At 39.1% G+C, this 12433-nt stretch overlaps 1 pseudogene; it reads left to right on the top strand.

Moving 5' to 3' along the window:
- Positions 1-1176: 1176 nt before the first annotated feature.
- Positions 1177-7431, top strand: LOC143642370 (NOP protein chaperone 1 pseudogene; annotated as a pseudogene).
- The last annotated feature ends 5002 nt before the right edge of the window (positions 7432-12433 follow it).

Consider the following 12433-nt stretch of genomic DNA (forward strand, 5'->3'; position numbering starts at 1 on the left):
CTTGACGGCAAGGTTTATTTTCCCCAGGTGGGAGACAGGAAGATTCATTTTGGGTAAGTTGATCAAACCCTGAGAAAGACCTAGGAACTTGGAAAACTCCAAGAAAATGGCCACTGTATTGCCAGAGTGAAGCTCACCAGTGGACAATTCCTCTGCCCGCCAAAGAAGCTATGTTCATGATATGAGAATAGACATCAGGAACCTGACTGGCACTTCAACAGTAAGAGCTGGAGAGCAGTGAAGCAATGCCTTCAGGCTTCTGAGGGAAAACAATGTTCAATTTTGAATTCTATCATGAGGAAAACTATTAATGTAAGGTTAGAAGGAAGACTCTATCAGACATTTAAGGTCTCCAAATATTTCTCCTAAGCTTTGTTAGGATTTCCCTGGAACATCTTCTTCAGCAAATTAAACAGAATGAGCCAAGAAAGAGAGCGGTTTATACTTCCATGAAGCAGGGATGTTAAAGAACTAGGGAAGCAAAGAGGCCTCTGGGATTCTAGAAATGGAAGATCCCCCTGTGATCACAGCTGCTGAGCATTTGGAGAGCAGAACTGCTGGGACAAGAGACTGGAGGATTCCAGGAGGGATATCTTCAAGAAGAAAGCTACACGGATAGAATATTTAATGTGTTTGAACTAATTTGTAGAAGAGTCTCAGTTATGTTAGGGAGTTTGGTGATAAATTGTTGACAGACATGGAAAATTAAGCAAACAAAAAAAAATTTTTCATCCATAACTCTGGGTACAGCAAAAGTTGCTCAACAGAGTGTGTTAGTCAGCTTTTCTGTACTGTAACAAGTAACTGAGATATTTAACTTATAAAGAAAAAATTTTATCTTGACTTGCAGTTTTAGAGATTTTAGTCCATGCTGGGTTGTCCTGTTGCTGTGGACCTACAGCAGCACATTATGTAGGTAGCGTGTGGTGAAGCAAAGCCTTTTACTCCATGGCCAGAAAGTGAGAGGAAGAGGAAAGGGCTGGGGTCCCTTTATCCCCTTCAAGGGCATACTCCCAATGATCGGAAGACCTCCCAGTAGACCCCACCTATTAAAAATTCTACCACCTCCCATGGTGCCATGGGATGGAGCCCAAGCCTCAAACACCTGGACCATTGGGGGACTTTTTAGATGCAATGGTAGAAGAAAGGTCACACTTGTATGTTGGCTGGGAAAGCATGGAGGTTCATGGAGAGTCGCCTGCAGGCTCCAACTCCAGCTGTTCATCCTTCACCTGGGACTGCTTGTGGGGTCTCAGTGTCCAACGAGCTGCTGACAGTGGAGAGTGAGGGCTGAGGAGGTGTGTGGGATAGGTTCCTCATCAACTCCAAACCTATTTCCACTGTTTGGATAGAGAGGAGTCCATCCTTAGACCAAGTTCAGACCTTTCTCCCCCAGATGGCCCAGGGGAATGAAAAAACCAAGAAAAGAAATGGCAGTTGGGCTGGGATTGTGGCTCAGCGGTAGAGTGATCGCCTAACACATGTGAGGCCTTGGGTTTGATCCGTAGCACCGCAGTTGCTCCACCTGGTCATTTCAATGTTGGAAATGTTGATGGGACTCCAGGAGAAGTTATGCAAAAGGACGTGGCCTTATCTGAGGTGGGTCACTCAGATTCAAAAGAAATGGACAGAGTTCACAAGAGAATTCAGAGGACAGTTCAGAATCTGAGGATGAAGAGGGCAGCGTCTCCCCTTGTTAGCATAGATAACATTAAGCTTTCTAATTCAGAAGGTGTAAAAGGCAATATTTAAGTTTTGGATAGTTCAGCGAGGAAAGAAATAATGGAAGAAAGGACGAAAGAAAATAAAGGCATTGATCTGAAAGGAGACAGGTGGTATATATCTGCTAATTCTGTGAAACAAAGGTAGTTCACTGGCTAGTGGGCATTTCTTTAGCCTACGGTGCTCTTATGTGTCAAAAGAAAAACTTTAGACAAAATTAATGGTTTGTTTGTGCCAAGAGCAGTTCATGAATTGGGTACTACTCAAAAGAGAAACGAAGAGATCCACAAAGCTCCAGTCTAGTGATGGCCAACATGGAAATAAAGTAGAGAAATCATTTTATTGGCTACAGTGAAGCATTTACCTTATTTGGAGATGTATAAAAGGAACACTTTAGGCAAAGTTAATGATGTATTTGAACAAAGAACAATTTATAAGATGGGCAATGCTCAGAATGAAAAGGAGTTTAGAGAACTCCACTTTGTAGTGAGGGCAGACATGGAAATAAAATGCAGAAATAATTTGATTGGTTACAATGAGGCATTTGCCTTATTTAGACAAGTTCTGAGTGGTTGAACTGTAATTGGTTGAAGCTCAACTGTTTGTGTTTGGCTGAAATTGTTATTTGTTACAAAAAAAGCCCTCCTAAATTAGATTTCAGCTTGTTTATGTACTGAGGTAAGTTGTAATTCATTACATAGGATCTCAGAGTACTGGAGACAACCTCAGGATAATGGCCTCCTATTTATTTAAGTTAGCGTAGGTGATATCAGATATGTTTTTGTTTCTCAGAGAAGCCAAAATTGGCTTTTAAAGATTAGTAATAGATGGCATTTTGGCATTTTTCAAAGATAGAATTGATTTTTGATCTTGTGCTAAAGAGATTTAGTGTTTGGAAGGCTTAATTCTATGCATGTTGATGAGTGAATTTGTTGGCATCTTCTTTTTCTTAGAATGGATTTCCAGAAATATTAAATTATTATTTTAAGGTAAAAATACAAATTGCCAAAACAAAAAAGAAAGAAAGATAACACTTGTGGTTCAATAGAATAATAGTCATATAGCCCTAATAAGATAAAATGAATATACTGATTCAAATCCAAACTTGTTAAAAATGTATAAAAGAGATGTGGAGATTGAAGGGAGAGAGCAATGCACACTGGAAGTGCCTATGATGTCATATTTCATTGACAGCAATAAATGATATCAAAACTAAAGGATCAAGAAACAGCAGGTAAGTGTGTTACATAGACTGAATTTAGTACATTGTAGAAGATAAGGAAAAGAAGTTTAAGGTGTCTTGTACATTAGCTAGAAAAATGAAAACAAAATTTCACACAATAATATGGAATTTTGGAACATAGGAAACTAAGGAAAATTTCCAAAATCTTCCAAAGAAGTTTAAAAAAATTTTAAAAATCAGGTCTCATCCAAAAGTGATTATATGTGGAAAGAATGGGATAAAGCATTGAAATTGCTATATTTAAGCCTGTGGTAGCACCTGATTTTTATATTGTGTTCTTTTTTATTTGAAAATAAATAAAACTTCAATTTTAAAATAAGAAAATGCTGTTCATTCAATGTGCTCACTTATTTGACCACAGATTACTTTTTAAATGGTTCTTGAAGAACAAATGATCTATAGATTTCACTTTGAGAAAAGCAGCTCTGAGAGGTGAGAGAAACAACAAAGCAAACCTTTGTAAAGGAATAAATGTGCCACTAGGTCCTTGCAGGGCCTCCGTTTGTGTGGGTACTTAGTGGAATGGTGAATCTTCCCGGAGTTCAAGTGCACTGCCTGGAAAGAACTTGCATGGTTCTCTTTCCACTGCTTTTGGCCAGGTCAGCATCATTCTATGGATTTTTCTTGGGGGAGTGTGGAGATTTCTGTAAAACTTGATCTCACCCTAGCATATCTACAGCTGGTCTTTGATGATGGTATTCCGGGCACTCAAACGATCATCATTTATCAAGTAAATTGCCAAGTTCATTCCTTGGAATGTCTGAGGACTTTGGAGTCGTCCACTGCTTTGTGAAGATTCTGGTTTCTTGAATTTCTGATGACATACCACATTTCAGTGGGGGTTATAGGATTACAGGAGGTGGGAGGAAGGGCAATAACCTGATATCCCAAATGTATCTGATCAGTGCCACTCTCTCTGTTTGGCATGTAATACTTTTATGAGAAGGGCCAAGAATAGACTTTTGGGAAGCTCCTTTGCATTTCTGTCTCATACTGAACTTATTCTCTGAACTTGGATCTAAAGTGTTTAAGAACACTTTCACGCGCACTTCCTCCTTTTTATATTTGGATTCAAGTTCCTGATCTGACCCATCTTAAATACTGTGTGGCCTGAGAGATACCTTTTGGACACTGGTCTGTTATTCAATATGCTTTTTCACCTTTCGCAGCCTCATGTCACCGCAATTTCATAACAACCTTACTATGTGTTTACCCAAAGCTTTGCTTGAAATGGTGACCACATGGAGGCCAAGGTAATGAATCAGCACAGTAAGTAACCACTGATTAGTCAGTTTTGAATGAATTCAATTGTAATGTCATAGCCCAAATTTCTCCAGCATATCCAATGGATATTATGTCAAATGGTTTGTTGAATTCCAGAATTATTATATCTATCACTTTCTCTTCTGCTGGTCTAGTGATCCTTTAACTAAAAGAAAATGTAGATAATTTTATTTGACATCTTATATTAACATATTCTGGTTTCATAATCACCATTTCTTCTTGTGAATATTGCCTCACAAGCCATTCTTTCTAATACATTAATTTTAGAATTTTCTCTGAGATTGCTGTCAAAAGCAAAATAATCTACTTTCTTCATTTGAAAAAATTAAAACAGTATGTGGTCATGTGCTTCCAGCACTTCGCCGTTGTTCTTCAAACATCATTGACAGTATTTTATGGATCTTTGCAAAAGCAGTTTCAATATTCTGACACAATTTGCTCAAACCACACTACTTTTAGCTCATTGTAGGCTTCAATTCCTACTCCATTTCCTTGTGATGACTATTATTCTACAGTCCTCATATCAAATCAAAACAAGGTGTGAAGACCATTATCAAATGCAAATGTACAGGGGCTGGTAATAATAGTCAATTCAAAGATAGCAATAAGGTATCTTTAAACCCAGTAGCTCTGTAATTACATCAAGCTTAAGTTGACTAAAGATTTCTACTAAAAGACAAAGATGGTCATGCCGATTAAAAACCAAAACCCAGGGCTGGGGTTGTGACTCAGTGGCAGAGCACTCACCTAGAATGCAGGAGGCACTGGGTTCCATCCTTAGCACCACATAAAAATAAATAAAGATATTGTGTCCATCTATAACTAAAAAAAATGTTAATAAAAAATAAAATAAAATAAAGATATTGTGTCCAACTGAAACATAAATATTAAACAAAAACAATAAAAAAAAAACCAATTATTTTCTACTTATAATCTGACATTTAAAAATAAAAGCAGGGCTGGGGATGTGGCTCAAGCGGTAGCGCACTTGCCTGGCATGCGTGCGGCCCGGGTTCAATCCTCAGCACCACATACAGACAAAGATATTGTGTCCGCCAAATACTAAAAAATAAATATTAAAATTCTCTCTCCCTCTCTCTCCTCTCTCTCACTCTTTCTTTAAAAAAAATAAAAAAATAAAAATAAAAATAAAAGCACACAAAAAAGTTGATGGTAAAAGTGTGAAACAATAAATATACTTATGCAAATGCAAAACAAAAAATGCAAGTGTATTAACATCAAATGAAGTAATCTTGGAAGTCATTTTAGATTAAAAGGAAGATATTTTATGATGAACAACTCCTCAGGAAGATATAGTGATTTTAAATCTGTATACATTTAACATATAATGTCAAAGTAGATAAAGCAAAATTTGAATAGACAAATCTAATAAAACAATAAAATTATTTAATACAACTGCCTCATTAACTAATAAAGAGTTCTTGACAAAATTTCCTTAAAAATATAGCTGTGAAGAAACCAATTAACAAGCTTGAACAAACATATAAAACGGCGCACCCACAATTTCCAAATAAACATTGTTTTCAGGCACATGTGCAACATTTACGAAAACATGACAGATCATAAAGTGAATCACATGAAATTTAAAAAAGCCTAATAATATAGACTGTGTTCTGTGTTCTCTAACCATAGCAAAATTAAGATAGCAACCAATAACATAAAGCTAATTACAATATTCTCATATGTTTAGAAATTAGGAAATAATACTTCTAAATAACCCATGGGTCATGAAGAATGGAAATCAGTAAGTATTTTAACTGAATTATAATGGAAAATATTTATTGACTCATTTGGGATGTAATTATTGCTGTGCTGGGAGGAAATTTATAACCTTAAATGAACATATTAGGAAAAAAAAAAGAGAGTCTGACTATAAATGACTTTGGCATAGAAATAAAGAAGTTAGTAAGAGAACCAAGTTAAATCTAAGGAAAGTAGTAGGAAAGAAAACTAGGAACCAGGGATTCGGAAGGTAGTCGTGTGAGTCTAGGGAGCAACCCTCAATTCTTCCACATCCCAGAAACGAACCAGTGAAACAACAGCTGAACAGAGGGCTGAATGACACAGAAACACTTTAAAACTCAATATTGGACAGCGTGAGACTTGGAGGGACTTGAAATTTGGTTATTGGAGCAGAAAATTAGGAGAGATTCCTTGACCCTGAACCATGAGCAGGGTGGGGTCAGAGGGGAGGGGTAACAAAGACAGAAAGAAGGAGAGGGAAAGCCTGTAGTTTACTCCCTTAATGACTATGAGAAGGAAAAACAGGAGCACAAAGACAGTGAAGGACATCACACCATTCAGCCTATATTTTTGGCAGAAAACTGTACTGAGCAGGACAGCCATTTTATAGGGTCCACAGTCAGTCAGTTTGCCTAGAAGAAATAAAATCAATACAGCTTCTCCTTACCAACAAATAAAACCAGAGGGAACACTACTGAAACAGGTTATCTCTGTAATCCATCTAGAAGGGATTTTGAAGGGATCCCTGCTAGCTGAAGGATACCAAAACCCCACCCGGTAGTTGCAGACTTCAGACAAGTGGAGTGCAGCTAACCAGAGAGCAGATAGCCCCTAGGGAACCTAACCCCACCCCAGAGCTTCAGAGCTCAGGCAAAGATGAGCCAACTGACACTCTACCCCCTTTAGAGTGATGGGTAAAATCTCAGTGAGTTGCAATAGTCAGAGTGGAGGCTTCTGTACCACAGGGTGCCCATAGAGAGCCTGCAGCCATTGGCCCCACAGTGGTAGACAGCCACCAAGGGCTTGGAGAGGGTCATACTACAAATAAGTCCTAGTGGAGAGGAGCAGGTAAGTAGTGATCCACAACTGCCAGTCATACGAGCTTGGACAAAGGCTAACTGACACTCTACCCAAGTCACACGGATGGGTGAAACCCCAGTGATCTAAAGGAGTCAGCCTAGGGTCTTCTGTGCCATAGACCGCCTGCAGAGAGTCTGAATTCACAGGCCCCACAGTTGCAAATAGCCACCAAGTTCATAGATAGGGCTGCTACAGAGAAGCCCCAGCAGAGGAGAGTGGTGCTCAGTCAGCAGCTAGCAACAGCCTTCAGCCCTTCACCCTGCACCCCTGCACCCAACAGAAACAGCCAGAAGATGCAGCACCCTCCAGACACAGACTTGGACCTCTGGGCTGAATAACAAGCACCAGTTAGGGAGAAAAAGTATAACAACCAGGGAAATAGCTCCTGTGCCCCAGCACCTCTCTGAGCATCCTCAGCTGTGAGTCTCAGAGTTTCCAGGTAACGTAATTCTGGTTCAGATGCATGTACCCAGAGAAGGCATTTCCTGAGTATAATCCCAAGCAGGCAGTACAGAACCCCAGTTCATAAATGACAGCAGAATATTCCGCCAAGTGGCTTACAAAGGAGCATCCCACAGACACCACCCACCATCCACCATCCAGTGTGTCCAAATACAAGCCACTGACCTGCAACCTGAAGACCCCAGAAGGAGCAGCAGTCCTCCACCCTCCACCTCATGGCCCACCCAACACCATTTCAAACAGGCTACGATACCTTTACCTAAGATGGCTATACCCCCAAACACTCTAAAATATATATGAGGGAGCCCACACTGAATTTGACAGAATCAGTGTAACAGAGAGTTGGTTCTTTGGAAAGGATAAATAAGATTGATAAACCCTTAGCTAAACTATCCCCACCAAATAGAAATAAGACCCAATCAACAAAATTAGAGATGCAAAAGGGGACATCGAGTTTTCAAGATGGCGGACTAGAGGGAGGCAGCATTCTGTGTTGCCCTGTGATCCAGATCTCACCTAGTTGGAATACTGCATCTCTGAGAGTGTTAGAGGACCCCTATCAGCTGCTCTCTGCAGACATCACCAGCGCTGTGACCCCGCGCAGGGCTCCGGGCCTCATTGTTCTATCCGGAGCCCGAAGTTCCAGTTCATGCAAGACTCGGCGAGCACCTAAGCAGAATCACCTATCAACACATCTGCAGATTGTCAAGACTTCGCTCTGCTCCCATGCAGGTCATTCAGCTATTACTCACAGCACACCGCCAGTGCCCAGCTCCCCCAACCTCACCAGACACCCCGGCGCCGAAAGCAGACCGCTGCCATCTTGGCTCCACATTCTCGCCATATTAGGTGGGAGCAGTTCCCAGATCAGGTCTCCAGGGACCAGTGGATTTTCACAGAAATCACCAGCGCTGCGACCACCCTCCCAGAAATCAGGGCCTCTGGGCTTCAGTAAGTCTCCGGACTCCGGACCCAAAGCCTGCAGTTCTAGCTCACGCAGGGCTCACAAGAGGCTTAGCAGAAACACCTATCAGCACCTCTGCAGAACTCCAGACTGCGTGCCGCTCCCACGCAGGTCACTCGGCTCTGCCTATCCACAGCACAAGGCCATAGCCCAGGTCCCCCTACATCACCAGACACCCCAGCACTGGAAGCAGACTGACTCCATCTTGGAAAACCTTCCCCGACATTTTGTGGTGCGCGTGGCTATCAGATGGGATCACCATTTGAGCAGGTACCTGATTTCCAAATTCCTCCCCCCTCCCCAACAGCGTTAACTCGGCACAGTGACCACCCAACACAAGATCAGCTCTCAGTTGGACAGGAGTGCAGTGCGAACAGGGCGCTGCCCGCCTGGTGTGAGCCTGAGAGTGAGAGGTCCCGCAGTTGGGACCTGATAAATAAGAGAGGGGAAGGGACTAAAGTCTGGAGCGTAACAGAGAGATCAGGATTTGGGAAATCTCCAGGCAAGGGAGGGAGACGATACTGGGGGCTCAAGTCAGATGAGTGGTCACAAAAAAAGACCTGTGAGGTGCTATTTCCCTGCTGGGACTGGTGGGCAGCACTCCCCACTTCCAGATGCTCCACATCAGATCCAGTCTTCACACCCTGGTTACCTACACCATCCTGAGGGCAGAGACGCCTACTGGATGAGACAACCCCACCTACTGGATGAGAAGAGGAAGAAACGGATCTCTAAGTGTATTTTATTTTTCTTTCTTTCTTTTTTTTCTCTCTTCTTTCTTCTCTTCTACCCTTCTATCCTCTGGCCCTCACATTCCCAACATACGTAAAACCAAAAACTTTGCATGAAATAAGACTTTGAGGACTGAGTCACCTGAATAATATAATATAGAGAAATTGTATAAGCCCCTTTTTTCTTATTTTTTCTCTTCTTTTTGTTTTCTTTCTTTCTTTCTTTCCCTTTTTCTCTTTCTTCTTCCTTCACCCTCCAGATTATACGATTTTAACATCCTGTATTTTTCTAAAAAAATGTGTATTTGTTTTATGTACTCTACTGTCTTCCCACATAATTGTCTACCCCAAATCATCTCCTATCTCTTCTCCTGCTACTAACCCTCTTCACTAGATTACTCCTTCACATTTCCTAAGATATATTAACTATATACCCTCACATCTTCTCCCCTCAACATATTGTCCTACACCTGACCCCCAATTCATTGTCCACCACCAGAAACTGTAAACCTTTTTATAAAACTACTGATTATATTTTAAATAATAATTGAATCCAACATTGCTGGACATTGAGACTAAACTGTAAATGTCTTAATAACAACAATTTGTTCATAAGTGATGTATTGTTGATATTGGGTCTGTTAACATTGTCCTTCCTCACAAAGGAGAGACCTTGAAACCCTACAAGAGCACTACAAATCTATAGGGTAAAAACAATAACACACCAGATCCACAGAGCTGGAAAGACACATGAGCAATATGAAAAGACAAGGGAAGAAAGTACCACAAACAAATCAAGACAACACATCATTAGAAGCATTGGCAGCTACAGCAGAAAAAATGACAGAGAAAGATTTTAGGATATACATGGTTAAAATGTTTTGGGATCTCAAAGAAGACATAAGAGAACAAATACAGGTAGTGAAAGATAACTTTGACACTGAGCTACATAAACAAATTCAAGAAGCAAAAGATCACCTCAACAGGGAGATAGAGATTATACCAAAAAAAAAAAGAAAGAAAGAAAAAAGAAAAAAAAAACAGAAATCCTTGAAATGAAAGAAATAATAAACCAAATTAAAAAGTCAAAGGAAAGCATCACCAACAGAGTAGACCACTTAGAAGATAGGACTTCAGACAATGGAAGATCAAATAAACCATCTTGAAAAGAACATAGACCACACAGAGAAAATGATAAGAAACCATGAGCAGAACATTCAAGAAATATGGGATAGCATAAAAAGACCAAATTTAAGAGTTATTTGGATAGAGGAAAGCATAGAGGTCCAAAGCAAAGGAATGAACAATCTATTCAATGAAATAATATCAGAAAATTTTCAAACATGAAGAATGAATTAAAAATCCAAATTCAAGAAGCCTACAGGATGCCAAATGTACAAAATCACAACAGACCCACACCAAGACACATTATAATGAAAATGCCCAACATACAGAATAAGGAAAGAATTTTAAAAGCCACAAGAGAAAGGAATCAGATTACATATAAGGGAAAATCAAAGGATAACAGCAGATTTTTTAAACACAGGCCCTAAAGCTAGAAGATCCTGGAATAACATATAGCAAGCGCTGAAAGATAATGGGTGCCAATCAAGAATCTCGTATCCAGTAAAATTAATCTTTAGATTTGAAGATGAAATAAAAACCTTCCATAATAAACAAAAGTTAAAAGAATTCATAGCCAGAAAACCGGCACTACCAAACAACCTTGGCAAAATATTTCATGAAGAGGAAATGGAAAACAGCAATGAAAATCAGCAGAGGGAAGTAGTTCACTAAGGAAAAAACTAATCAAAGAGGAAAACCAATTCAAATAAAATAATAAACATAAACAAATATGGCTGGAAATACAAACCATGTTTCAATAGTAACCCTAAATGTTAATGGCTTAAATTCACCAATCAAAAGACATAGGCTAGCAGATTGGATTTTAAAAAAAGACCAAACAATATGCTGCCTCCAGGAGACTCATCTGATAGGAAAACACATACACAGATTGAAGGTAAAAAATTGGGACAAATCATACCACTCATATGGACTGTGGAAGCAAGCAGGGGTTTCCATACTCATATCAAATAAAGTAGACTTCAAGCCACAGTTAATCAAAAGGGATAAAGATGGATGTTACATACTGCTCAAGGGCACCATACACCAACAAGACATAACAATCATAACTATATATGTCCCAAATAATGGTGTAGTTATGTTCATTAAACAAATTTTCTCAAGTTCAAGAGTCAAATTAACCGCAATACAATAATCTTGGGTGACTTTAACATACCTTTCTCACCACTGAATAGATCTTCCAAATAAAAGTTGGATAAAGAAACTATAGAACTCAATAGCACAATCAATAACTTAATTGACATATATAGAATATTTCAACCTGCATCAAGCATATATACTTTCTTCTCAGCAGTACATGTATTCTTTCTCTAAAACAGACCATATACTATGCCATAAAGCAACTCTTAGCAAATACAAAAAAGTGGAGATACTACCATGTATTTTATCAGATCATAATGGAATGAAATTGGAAATCAACTACAAAATAAAAAATAAAATTTTCTCCATCACGTGGAGACTAAACAATATGCTACTGAATGAACAGTGGGTCACAGAAGACATCAAGGAGGAGATTAAAAAATTCCTAGAGGCAAATGAGAACATATCAAAATCTCTGGGACACTAAGAAAACAGAACTAAGAGGAAAATTCTTTGCATGGAGTTCATTCCTTAAAAGAAGAAAAAGTCAACAAATAAATGACTTCACATTACTTCTCAAAGCTCTAGAAAAAGAAGAACAAATCAGCAGCAAAAGCAGTAGAAGGCAAGAAATAATTATAATTAGAGCTGAAGTCAATGAAATTGAAACAAAAGAAACAATTTAAAAAATTGACAAAATGAAAAGTTGTTTTTTTGAAAAAAATAAATAAAATTAACAGACCCTTAGTGATGCTAATAAAGAAAAGGAGAGAGAACTCAAATTATCAGAATAAGTAATGAAAAGGTAATATCAAAACAAACACTACAGAAATCATTAGAAATTATTTTGAAACCTTATACTCCAGTAAAATAAAGACATTGAAGGCATCGACAAATTTGTTAAGTCGTACGATTTTCCCACATTGAGTCAGAAAGATATACACAATTTAAACAGACCAA

Source organism: Callospermophilus lateralis, chromosome 12 (genome assembly GCF_048772815.1).
Source record: "Callospermophilus lateralis isolate mCalLat2 chromosome 12, mCalLat2.hap1, whole genome shotgun sequence".
Classification (NCBI taxonomy): Eukaryota; Metazoa; Chordata; class Mammalia; order Rodentia; family Sciuridae; genus Callospermophilus; species Callospermophilus lateralis.